This window comes from Sminthopsis crassicaudata, chromosome 3, assembly GCF_048593235.1.
Source record: "Sminthopsis crassicaudata isolate SCR6 chromosome 3, ASM4859323v1, whole genome shotgun sequence".
NCBI lineage: Eukaryota > Metazoa > Chordata > Mammalia > Dasyuromorphia > Dasyuridae > Sminthopsis > Sminthopsis crassicaudata.
In genome coordinates this window covers 76,730,600-76,744,797 of record NC_133619.1, presented here as the reverse complement: position 1 = coordinate 76,744,797, position 14,198 = coordinate 76,730,600, and positions in this window count along the sequence as shown.

Below are 14,198 nucleotides of genomic sequence, written 5' to 3'. Positions count from 1 at the left end.
TGTCCCAAACTGGTTTTCCTTCCAGATCTGTGTTTTGATGCATGCAAAGATAGTTTGCAATATACATTCTTGCAAAACTTTGTGTTCCAATTTTTTTTCTCTCCCTCCCCTAGACAGCAAGTAATCCAATATAAATTACACATGTGCAATTCTTCTGAACATATTTCTATATATGTCTTGCTGCACAAGAAAAATCAGAGCAAAAGGGAAAAAAATTAGAAAGAAAAAAAAACCAAGCAAACAAACAACAATAACAAAAATACTATGTTGTGATCCACATTCAGTCTCCAAAATCCCCTTTCTGGATGTAGATGGCTCTTTCCATTACAAGTCTATTGGAATTGCCTTGAATCACTCCATTGTTGAAAAGAGCAAAGTCCATTACAGTTGATCATCACATAATCTTCTTCTTGCTATGCCCAATATTCACTTGGTTCTAGTCATCTCACTTAGCATCAGTTTATATAACTGATCTTTTCTCAAATCAGTTCTGCTCATCACTTCATACAGAACAATAATATTCTGTTACATTCATATGCCATAGTTTATTCAGCAATTCTCCAGTTGATGGGCATCCATTCAGTTTCCAATTCCTTGTCACTACAAAAAGAACTGCTACAAACATTTGTACATGTGGGTCCTTTTCCAACTTTTATGATCTCTTTGGGATACAGATTGAGTTATGGCACTGGTAGATTAAAGAGTATGCATAGTTTTATATTTCTTTGGGCATAATTGTAAATTGCTCTTCAGAGGAATTGCTGGATCAGTTCACACCTTCACCAACAATTCATTAGTGTCCTAATTTTTCCACATCCCTTCCAATATTTATCATCTTATTCTGTTATCTTAGTCAATCTGATAGGTGTGAGGTGGTATCTCAGAGTTGTTTTAATTTTCATTTCTCTAATCAATAGGGATTTAGATATTTTTCATGATTATAAATGGCTTTACTTTCTTCATCTGAAAATTCATATCCTTTGACCATTTATCAGTTGGGACATAACTTGTATTCTTATAAATTTGACTCAGTTCTCTATTTTAGAAATGAGGCTTTATCAGAAATACTGGCTATAAAAATTATTTTTGTTTTTTTCCCCAATCTTGGCTGTATTGATTTTGTTTGTGCAAAACCTTTTAAATTTAATGCTATCAAAATTACCCATTTTGCATCTCATAATGTTCTCTAGTCCTTATTTGATCATAAATTGCTCCCGTCTTTAAAAATCCTTCAGGTAAACTATCCCTTGCTCTTTTAATTTGCTTATAGTATCACATCACCCTTTATATCTAAATCGTGAACCCATTTTGAACTTTTCTTGGTATAGGGTGTGAGATGTTGGCCTATGCCTCATTTCTGCCATACTGTTTTCCAGTTAGGAACAATGCATTTTTACAGAAGGAGTAGACAAAGATTTGCATAAAGCAAGTAGCAGAAAGGAAAAATCTGTTTTAGGTAAAATTATGAACTGGTCATTAAATACTAGAGATAATTTGAATTTGCAGACTAACCATTAATGTTAGAGCCATAGCTAATTACTTGATATGATCATCTAATAAACAGAGGTAATAAAACTAAGTTAGAACTTCTCTTATCACTAACCAGTCAATCACTTGCACTAATGTTTGAAGCTTCAGTTAAATTCTGAAGGCTCCAATTAGTTAAATGATTCATCTGTTTTAAAGAAATGATGGTAATAAAACGATTTTGAAAATTTTTTAGTTTCTATGCCTCACTTTCTTCATCCATATAATGAAGATAATAATGATTGCACTACCTATCTAAACTTTTAAAAGAAAAGCACATTATACATTTTAGACATTTTAAAAATTTAAGTCATTATTTTGTCTTTTATTTTGTCCTAGAAAGGGTATATTATTCTATTCCTTTATGGCTTCACTTATCCTTGTCCTTTCCCCTATATGTGTTGTTTATTGAAATATAAGTTCCATGAAAGCAGGGATTATCTTAAATTTTATGTCTCTACCAATTAGCAATTCTAAGAACAAAATAAGTGCTTACTTAAGCATTAAAACTCCATTGGGACAGGAGGAAAGAGAAAGGAATAAACGTTTATATCATACCTATAGGAACTGCACTAAGTGCTTACAAAACAATCTGTGATGTAGGCACTATAATTATCCTCATTTTATAATTGAAGAAACTGAGGCAGGAGAGGTAAATGATTTGTCCAGAGTCACACAATTAGTATCTGAATCTTCTTGATTCCTTGCCCAGGGTTTTATCTGTAGATAATTATTCATACTTTTTTCAAATCCTTTCATTTAGGAGAATTTCTAATTCATCAGCCTTCCACCATTGCACACAATAGCATTATAAGAGAACTTATGGAGTATTGACATTTTTTCAGGAATCACTTCTCAGAGCATAGTCATAAGTTATAGATTTAGAGTTTGAAGGGATCTTTGAGGTCATTGAATCTCCTACCTCTTAGTCTCTTAACACAACTATGATGAACCTTTATGAGATTTCTCTAGGACTACCTTTTGTCATGAGAGAGTGGTGATGGTAGGATATTTTCTTAATCTCCAGTACTCATAGTATTAAAATATATTGGTTTCCTGATCATTTTTTAGCAATGCCATAAACTACATAATGGCAATTGTCTGGCAGCCCATCACACAAGCCCATGGGCAATTATTAATATTTCTATATCATGAGATAGTGGAGAGACCTAATTATATTCTCCAGCCTCAGTCTCTCTAACCTGGTTGCTATTATTAATAGAACTAATAATTGTCTTACAAAGTGTTGTTGTACCTGCCTAGAGCCTAGCTAAATAACTTTTGATTTTCTTCTGATATAGCAAGCCTGATTCTCCAGTAGGATAGACTCAGATAGGCAATGAATGTAATTATTAATGGAGATAATATTAGTCAATTAGATTGTAAGTTCCTTTGGAGCAAAGAGTGTGTTTGATTCATTTTTTATAAATGTATCCTACCTCCCAAACTTAGCACAGTTCCTTGCACATAGAAGGCACTCCATAATTATTTGTAGAACAAATGAGTGAACTGTATTTTTAAAATAAAGTTATTGTCTAACAATGACTTAAAATATATAAACACCAGAATATACTGATAAGATGGTTTGAATTTGTTCAATTAATTCATAAATCAACAAGCATTTATTAGGCACCTTTTATGTACCAAACAACATCTTAGTCACTGAAGATACAAAGACATAAATTAAACAGTCCCTGCCCTGAGGGGCTTACATTTTATAGGAAGCTAAATTCTTAGTTATCACATCTGATTTTCAGAGAATGCTGGATTCTTTAAGTACCAGTAAATGCTTTACATAGATTCTGTGATTTAGCAAGGCAGGTTAGTTACCTGTGTGTAAAAGAATTTAAGAGGGTCCCATAATCCTCTCATTTCCAAGTTGTTAGGGTTACTTGGTCAACGAGATTAGAAAAGGCCTTGCTCACCTCCCCTGCTCCAAAATACAATTCCAGTTTTGCTGCAGATGGCTGACCTGAAATCAACAACCATATTTGTGTCTTTTAGTGATCTACATTCATAAAATCCTCAGACCCATCTTTATGAAATTATAGCATACAATAAACCATAGCAAATAATAAAAACCATCTTCTTTTCAATTTTCTAATTATAATTCTCTTCTCAAATCATTTTAATAAACTGGTAACATAAGGTAGTTAATTTATTTTATTATTTTCTTTTTTGTTTTCCAGTTAGATTTACAAAATCCTTAAAACCAAGTGTTTGGTGGAAGTTATTACCTACAATGCATAGTACTGGGAAAGCTGAGGTTAGTTGATAGTTTCAATTTTGGAGTCTTGAGATGTAATAGAAAGAAAGGGAAAGAAAAAAAAAGAAGGAAGAAAAGAAAGTATCTTTTTTTTGCAGTTTTCTAATTATAATTGTTTCCTAATTATAACACTAGAATAAAGAATTTTTGTACTCTTAGTGATTAATATACATGCAAGACCCAGTAAACCTTTCATTTATTGGGGAAGAAAACTTGCCTGCCTGCCATATAAAATATGCATTCAAAAAGTTAGATTGAAGTCCATAAGATTTTAAACACTTAGCAATTTGCATCTGAATTTTTACAACCTGCTTAAAATGTAAGTTTCAAAAGGGAAGTGCTTATTCTTTGACTTCATCTATTGAGCCCCTTCCATTGCATTAGATATATTAAGTTATTAATAAATATAATTTTGCTGATTTTGAAAAGAACAGTATTCAAAGTCAATCTTATATTGTCACTTTTTGGTCTACAGTAGTTGTATCTAAAATATGAAAGAGCAAGGCAGAAATCCATTTTAATGCAAGGTTGTTTTTTTTTTTTTTTCTCCCTTCAAAATACAATCTGTGGCAAGAGATCTAACCCCATGGCTTAGGAATTAATTGGAAACACTTTTGCCATGTACAGTCAGCTAGAAATGAAACAATTGGAAATGATTAACTTAAGCTCCTTGAAAGTCTCTTTGGAAGAATGAGGTAGTAAGAAAGCATGCAACACCCTTAAAGGTGGAGGTGAGAGGAATGGGAAGTGAGTTGGTATTTAGGGCTGACTATTCTGAGAAGTAAGCTATATAAGCAATAGTGTTTTGGAAGTATGGGAAAGCTTATTTATTAAGATATTTTTTATGGCTAAAATACTAATATATAAGAACTTGGGAAAATAAGACACATTTCTGGTCCATTCATTTTCACATATTTTCTATCAAATATTCCTTTGGCATTTGCCTAAATTTTCAAGTGAGGCTTTCTAGTGTCATTTTAATCCCACATAGTACTTCTCTCGATACTTCTCTTTTTTTCTTCTCATTTTCTTCTGTTATTTATCTCCTACCAATGTTCACATTTTTTATATATTTTTTTTTGAGAATATCCAATCCAATTCCTGGTTCTTATCTTCTACTCCTAAGGATGACTTTTCTTGGGTGAAAAACATACTGCAAAAGTTCCAGGTACCATTTGTCTTAATTGCTAGAGGATGTAATAAAATTGATTTTCTGTGACATTAGGATTTTCCTTTTTTATTGACTTAATCATATGTACTTTCATTTTTCTAGTGTCTATTTTTAAAAAACAAAAACTTGGTTTCCTGACCACATAGGTGAAGACAACATGAGGAAAAGAAGTTTAAAGGAAATTATTATTATTATTTTTTGTTCTCAGTCCTGCTTTTTTTTTTTTTTTAAAACAATTCCCCTCCTTTTATCCATTGTCACCATGGGCATTAGGACATAAGAATTCAAGACAGGAATTTCGTAGAACTTCTTTGGGCAGTTTCACTCAAATGAAAAGATGAGAATGAAAACAGAAGAATGAGAGTACTTTTCTTCTCCTTTCTAAAACTTTTAACAATTAAAAATGTTCCTTAAGTCTTTCACTGCTAGGCCAAGACATTTTCTGTTACTGAATTTAATTTTTCCTAATAAAAGAAATATAAGAAGCTTCCTTTAACAAATAATTTTAAAAATTAAATTTTCTATCTTGAAAATCAATCATGCTTCAAAAATGAAATTGAATACTATGTAATAATTATTATTATAATTCCAGAGTACAGCCCTTAAAGTTTGCAAAATACTTACTGAAAATCAAGATCAAGACCCCAGAGAAGAGATGATACCTCCTTCTGTCTTTTGTAGAGTTAAGGAACTACGGGTGTCAGACCCCATTATTAGGTATTAGTTTTGCTGAACTTTCTCCTATCCTATATTTATTCTTTCTTGTAGGGGTTAGCTTGCTGGGCAAAGAAGAAATGACTATACCAATAGCATTTTTAAAGGAATACATAAAAAAATCAATTGTCCTTGAGCAGAATGAATCTAATCAGTTAAAACCAGCAACCACTGTGATGCCCACCAAGTAAGCTATTTTTGTTTTATTAAGTCTCTAAGTAATAGAAAGTTCATCTTAACTGCCTATATAGACTCTAATACCTTGCTAAATCTGCATAGCAAAAGACTATTCATGCGCTAAGATAAAGATAATACTAAATGATTATGCTGCTTCTATCTTAAGGTAAATCCCACCATTTAACAGACAGTATGTCAGTATGATGCTAATAATCCTCCCAACATCCTTCAAATGGAAAAACCAAGGTGTACCCAAGGAATCAATAAGTTGCCTGATATCACACACTGAATCAGTGGCAGAGATGGGAACAATATCTAGGTATCCAAAAGCTTAGTCTAGTATTGAGCTTCTGTTACTTCCACACTCCCTCTCCAATATTTATAGATATCATTGTATAACCTGGGGTTCTTATTTTGTTCATAGCATTTTTGCATGGAAAAAAAAGATATACATCTAAAATATTCTCATGCTCCCAGATTGGTTTCTATGGTTCATGACACACAGTAATCATGTAGGATTTGCAGAAAAGTATTATATTAGTCAATAGATTGACTAAGAAGACAAATAGCATGGTAAGCCTGAGTTTGAGATGAGACAATTACAATATTATCCATGAAAATCAATGGAGTACATGTGCTCAAAATTTCAAATAAGTTAGGTTACTATAAAAGAAACCAAGGAGTAGACAGACAAATTTAAATACAACAAATTCTTAAGTTCTACAGATCTTTTAATACTACACTTATAAAAAGTGAAAATACAACCCATGGTGCTAATATCATGTATTTTTAATGATTATAAACAATGTATTTCCTCTAGAAAGCACCACTGAAGTTAATAGTAAATACAAGCAAAACCAAATTTTTTTGGCAGGCCAATAGACTAAGGCTGAATAATGCTAATAATGCTAACAGCAACTTTTATAACTAATTTGTCCCTCAATCCAGAAATATATTTTTCTTTTTCCTATTTTAATGGCACAGTTTATATAAAAAAAATTCCCTTGGTAAAAATGATTTTGAAATAAGCTTGGAACATTTTTTTTAATTTTGAGGCACTCAAAACTAGAATTGTGTTGATCTTTTGGGAATCATTTGGGTGTTATAGCCTATGAAGGCATTATAACATTCTCCAAATGTTATAGAATAGACTTAGATACTTTCAAAAGTCTAAAACAAATCAGCATTAACAACTCAGTACAATGTTTAGCACTTGTGAAGGCCAAGTTTTAAAATCTTTCAGAAACTGGTAGTTCCTCAGATCATTTTTTTGGGAAAATTCCCCCCCCCCATACCAAAATAAACACTTCAAAGAAATGTTATTTTATTTAATAAAGCCTGGTTTTATGAGAAGCTTTTTTAAAATAAATATAATGTCAAGTGGATTTTAGCTTTTTTCTTGAAAATTTGTCAGAATTCTAAAGATATTTAATGTGAAACATAGTAGGCACAATTTAAGGTAGCAACAAAATCAGGAACAACGAGTTCCAATTCTGGCTTTGTCCAATAAAACCCAAATAAATGGGCATTTTTATGCTTTTGTTTCCTTGTTTCTATTCGATAATTGAGATCTGAATTCATCTTCAACTCACAAGAGGGTTCTTTAGAATTCTACTTATGATAGGTTTTGGAGCCAGAAGTGTTTAAAAATTGCTATTATTATGTATACATGATACACTTCATAAAGTAATAACAGTTTTGAAAAGAGTACCTTTGATAAAAAAAAAAGAATATGGAAACTTTGTTCTTTGATATTTAAAAAACCCTGCTATTCTAGATGATCAATCCCTCTAAGAGACAATTGCTTTCTTAAAGAAGGCAGAGATAAAGATAAAAGGTAAGGTAAACATGTACTCCTTAGCTAAGTATAAGACCAAAACACTTCAAAATGGAAGAAACAATGACAAAACAGAATGGTCGAAATAACTTCCCAGAAAGTAGGCCTGAATCATACTTGATGATGATGATGATGATACTCTATAGCTTTCATCTTCATAATATTTATAATCTGAAGTATTAATCACTCTTTCAGCAACCTTAGGAAGAAAACACTCTTTTATACATGTACTTAATTCCACTGATGTTTCCTGTTTTTATCAGACAGTATCCTCAATGATACTCCTTCTATTTCTCTCCCTTTCTTCCTTTTCCCTCTCTCCCTTTCTAGCTAGTAGTTTCTTCACTATTGTCTCAAATATGTCCATCTCCTCATTCCAAAAAAAAAATTTACAGGACCTTATACTAAGATTCATTTTCCTGAATTCAAATCTGACCTCAGACCTTTGACAGTAGCTGTGTGGTCCTGAGCAAGTCTCTTAACCTGTTTACCTCAGTTTCCCCAACTGTAAAATAAACTAGAGAAGGAAATGGTAAACCACTTCAGTGTCTTTGCCAAAAAAAACCCTAAAGGAGTCATGAAAAGTTGGATTTGACTGAAAAATTACTAGAAACAGGTCCTATGACTCTCCCAAGATATCCTAAATTTTTTCTCTACTTCTCAAACTTCTTGAAAAAGCTGTTTATACTTGCTGTCTCCACTTCTTAACTATAATTCTTCAATTCTTTGTAATCTAGTTTCCAACATTTTTGCATAACTGAAAGCTCTCTTTCTAGAGTTACCAACTATTAGGGGCCACGGATTTAATTCTGACCAGCAGAATAGACTGTTTCATGTGAGAGAACATGAATGATACAAGGAGAGGAGAAGCAAGTGTATGCCAGTGAATGCCTCCAATTTATTATCATGCTCTATATAAAATGTGTTTTCAAGGCACAACAGCATTATTATCAGTTAAAGATAAGCATACATTCCTTTGTAAGCAACATCTGATTCAAATAACTGTTTTATGACCTCCAGACATTTATCTCCAGTTGCCAGGGTCAAGTTGGTTCCTGCAAGTCTTCTAGCTCACCTCAAAAGTAAGATAAAGGTAGAGACTGATTTGCAACTTCTTAATTCTATAATACACAGCTTCAGGGCTTGTGAGAAACCAATCTGCCTTCCTGTGCAATTCCTTGTTAACCCTTTATAAGCTTTCTGGGTTTCACACTCTGCATGGTCCTCAACACCAATAATTTCTGCAAAGTTACCAAAGTCACCTCTTAACTGCCAAATCTAATTTTTTTTCCCTAAATTTTCATGCTTTCTTATATGTCTACTGCATTTGACATTGTTGATCATTCTCTCTTCCAGGATACTCTCTCTTTGAACTTTTTGACTTTGTTCTTTTCTTATTCTTCTTCTGTCTGACTCTTCTTCTTTCTCCTTTGCTACTTTATTATTCATATCATGCTACCTGTCAATCCAAAATAAGTTCCAAAGCAATTTCCTTTGTATTCTCTTTTGGTGATCTCATCAGCTCCTACTGGGTTAGTTATCATGTCTATGCAGATAACTCTCAAATATATATATATATATATATATATATATATATATATATATATATATATATATACATATATAGATAGATAGATATAGATATAGATATAGATATAGATATAGATAGATATATTTGCTTAGTGGACATCTAAATGGAATTCTCAGACATATCAGAAACTCAACAGATTCAAAACTGAACTTATTTATATACTGCCTCTTCTCCTTGTCCCAATCAACTCCCTCTTTTTCCAAACTTTTTCTATTTCTGTCAAATATACCACTATCCTGTCAATTTCTAGGTTTATAATTTTACCATTATCCTAAGAGATTTATTCTCCCTTGCCCTTTGTTTCCAATCAGTTGACAAATTTTACCTTTTATGCCTCTATAATATCTCTTCTCATCTCATCCTTTACTCATAAAGCTACCTTTTTGTTTAGACCTCATCACCCCTCACCTATATTATCAGTCTCCTGATTGTTTCCTTGCTTCAATATCTCTCACTACTCCAAGACATCTGCTGCCAAAGTAATTTTCATTAAATACAAATCTAGATCTTTACCATTTATCTACAATATGGCTTCTTACTTTAAAATCAGCCATTTCTCACTTAAGGCCATGCATTTTCATTGCTTACTAGGAGGGCCTTACCTGCTTGGATTTGAAGAGAAAAGGTATCCTTCAATTTCAGCTTGAGTTGTTGAAAATCTTCTTTGAAATTAATGTCCTCAATGATGGACAGCCTTTCTCTTTCAACAGATGCTGCAGTTGGACCCACCATTTCCCTTAGAAGGTTTGGGTCCTGATCCCCTAGTGATTCCTTCTGAACATTAGTTAAAGGCTGAAGGATTTCTTCTGGCTTCTCTTGAACTTGAAGGACAGCATTATTGTTCTTTGAAGGAATTTGCTGAAAAAGGACCTCTGGGCATAGTAAATTCGATATGCTAGACATTGATTTATCCTGAAAGGGATGATTCCCTTCAGTTATGGAGGGGAAGGCAAGAGTTCGCCATTTTTGATACTCAGTAGGTGTGTTCATGACTGGCAATAGAGCTCTTCTATTCCCAAATCTTTTGGATGAAGAGGTTTTGTTCTTGGAGGTCTTATTTTCACAACAAGAAGGCAAATAGTACAAGAATCACAATATCACCTAAATAAAAAAAACATTTTCTCACTTTTTTGACTGTGATAAAATTGACTAATTTTTAATGTCTTTTCACCTAAATTTTGTTATACATGATTTTCAATCTATTGATATGATTTTTAATTTCTATGTTAACCTAGGATATTTCAAACAAAAGGTTGGAATAACTCAGATTCTAAATCAAAATTCTTACAAGTATTGGAAACTAAGTATAAAAGAAAATGAGGTAATTTAATTTAAATATCTTTATCATATGGCCTCTATTTTAAATGGTAGTCATTGGAGTGGAGTTATATTTAAATTATATTAAACATTATCTGGTTTCTTTTGTGGTTGAAGAAGCATATTGGAAAATATAAATGTGCATGTCTATTTAAGACATTGAATTTCTTAAGATGATGAAAGAAAGGCAGATAGAAGTTTGTCTGAAAAAAAAAAAAAGATCTTAAAGGGGAGGTAGGGGTTGCAAATAGGGTATTTGATCCTGGAATCAGAAAAACTTGAATTTAAATCTATCCTCAGACATTTACTAGCTGATCAAGTCTGGGCAAATCACTTATTTAACTCTAATTGCCTTAAAAATGCAAAATAAATCTAGAGATGTTGGTAAAATGATTACTATGGAAAAATAGTGGAAGATTAATGTGAGCTAAAATACTGACATAACTTCTGGAAAAGTCAATAATATCTTGGATTATATCAAGGGGGAAACTATCTTTCAAGAATAAGGAGTTAATAGTGCTGCTATCCTGATCAGAATATTCCATTCTGGGTACCATATAAATGATGGTTATTGAAAGGCCAGAGGGCATTCAGAGGAAGGAAACTATATGATGTAGGACTTTGAGTCCTCTTTACATTAGGTTCAGATAAAGGAACTGAGGATGCTTATCCAGGAAAGAAGAAAGTATGGAGCAATGGGATAGAAGAAATGAATAATAGCTGTTCTTAAGTACTTGAAAGATTGTCAATGTAGAAGAGGAACTGAGATTTGGTCTGTTTGATCCCAAATAGAATAATGAGCAGAAGGATAAGGAAGGAATGAAGCAGATGCCCTTGGATTCATTACATATTCCTTAATAATTAAAACTATTTTAAAGCAAAATGGACTCCCCCCCCAAGGAAGTCTCCAAACAAAAGCTAGATGACCACTTGCCATGTATATAGTAAAGGGTATTTGTTTTGACATGTTGGTTGACCTCTCTGAGGTTTCTTCAAACTCTGAGATTACATGTTTCTGTAATATAGCATGCATTGTGATTTTAAAAAATAATACAAATTCAATGTTTTCAATCAGTTATTTTCAACTTCCTATCCAGGAAAGGAACACTTTTTTTTTTTGTTCCAAAAGCCTCCACAAATGTCACAAGTACCTAGCACAAGAGGACAAGTTTCAGCACCCACATTTTGTTTATCCTACCAGAAGAGAAAGCTGCTTGTGGAGCTATCCATTGTCCTCACCCATTCCTTGCTTCCCTAATGGCAAAATTTATTATTTCTTCTTTTGCCCACACCACCTGAGAAAGGGAGTATTCTAGAGAAGGGAAGGTGGGAAAATACCTGGTTGATACAAGTTGATTTGGGTTTTCTAGTGAAGCAGAGGAATGTAGCTATTCCATAGATATATGTAGACTTTTAAATATCTCTTTTAAAGTTTTATAATTTGAAAGTGCCAGGCTTTTATACCAAAAATATTTCTGTTATAGAAAGAAAATGTAAAATATTAAGTGAGACTAAAATGACTCTATATAAGGGCATCATTGAGAAGCATTGAACTTACCAGCATTCAAAATTTCTTCTTTTTTCTCCTGAGGCATTGGGGTTAAGTGACTTGCCCAGGGTCACACAGCTAGGAAGTGTTAAGTGTCTGAGACCACATTTGAACTCTGGTCTTCTTGAATTCAGGGCTGGTACTCTATCCACTGTGCCACCTAGCTGCCCCCAAAATTTCTTCTTGAATAAGTATTTTCACTCATTAATGAAGCCCTGTTATTCTTTCTAAGATAGACAAAAAAATTATCACTGTGTTGGCTTTAACCTGACAAAAAGATAGTTAACTTACTTTTCTACTGTCTTTTGGAATGGGATAGAAGTTTCTGTTGCAATAAATGCTTTTCATTTACTAGTTTGGTCAATAGAATTAGAATTTGAAAACATAATACCGCTCTGGATATATACTATTCACTTTTCTAATTTGAATCCAAGATCTAATGGATTAGTGGCATTCACTAGTGTCATACAAATTTCTCTGGCCTTTTCTTGGGAAAAATTCAAGATATTCCAAAATAGTTAACTTTGGGGACATATGAAATACTCAGTCTAAATATAAATATTCATACAGACAGTATAGTTTAATTTTAATATTGACCTTAGAAAATTTAAATTTTGACCTTTGATAATTTTCTCTTAGTTTCTCGATCTTTGGGAGACAATAAATTATTAATGACTAAGTGGATAAGTCTATTAGACTGTAATCTCCTTGAGGACTAGAATTACTTTATTTATTTATTTTGTATCCCAGCATTTAGTGTAGTGCCCAGCACAAAGTAGTAGCTTAATAATTATTGATTGATTACTTGAAAAAGTAAATTTAAGGACAAATGATATAAGAATTTGGGAATTAAAATCACATTAATAAATAAAGTTTAGAAAAAATCATGAAGCATTTAGAATACAGGAAATATAGAGAGAACTTTATAACTGAAAATGAGAATATAAATGAGCCTGGGCCACATTTCTGGGAATGTCATATGTGAAAGGAGCTTGTCTTAGGCACTTTGTTTTTATTTTAAAATTTTTTTTAAAAAATTAATTTATTTAAAACTTAAATGAAAAATAGAAAAAGGAATAAATGAAATAGAAAGGGAAAAAAGAAAAAGAAAAAACTTGCCATGTGCACAGTAGAACCTAAAAGAAGATTCAAACTATAAAAAAATAAATTTCTATTTCAAGAAAGCCTATATAATAAATATTACATCTTGTGTTCAGAGTTACCCATTTTTCCTTTGCTTCCTCATAGATTTTTCTCTTGTTCTCTTTTGTGCACGTTTTATTTTATTCCTTTACCTCTCTTAAGAGTACCATAATTAAATACAGACATTTGTATATACAAGGCAATGTGTTTTTAAAGAAGTGTTTACTTTATTTATTTATTCTTTAAAATACAAATATCAGAGTCCTATAGTATTCACTCAGATTAATGTCTTTTGAGGAGAGTAGAAATTTTATCTGCAAGAGGAGTAGAAAATGAAACTCAAATGAAAATTAATTTCCCTAGATCACTGCTGGAAAGAATGTCCTTGGTCTTTTAGGATTTTATAACCATATGAATAGAATCATTGACTATTAGAATAGATATCTATCTAATTCATCCCCTTGTATCAGAGATGGAAAACCTGAAACCCACAAAATTTGAGGGACTTTTCTTTTGTTAGCTTGTCCTATACCAATCACAAAAATGCTTCCTAATAGCAAATAGAATACCAGCAAAGGAAGTATATTCAGTTTTTTAAGTCTCTTAGGAAATATCTATAAGAGAATCAATACATTTCTCAGAATGCTTTTCAAGAAGTAAACTGAGGCACTCAGGATCTTTGGCTAATCATATCAAGATTTAGTTTTAAGTTTCAAAGTGCATTATAATTACTCACTTATGTAGAATAGAAATTAAATTAGTATTGGAGTCACTAGTTTCCTCTTACTTAGGAAATCTCAGAAAACAATGGCATCGCAGAATACTTTAAAATAAGAAAGGCAAGGTTCTTAATTTCTATTGACATCCATATTTATATAAACAGAGTTTATACCTACATTCTTTCAT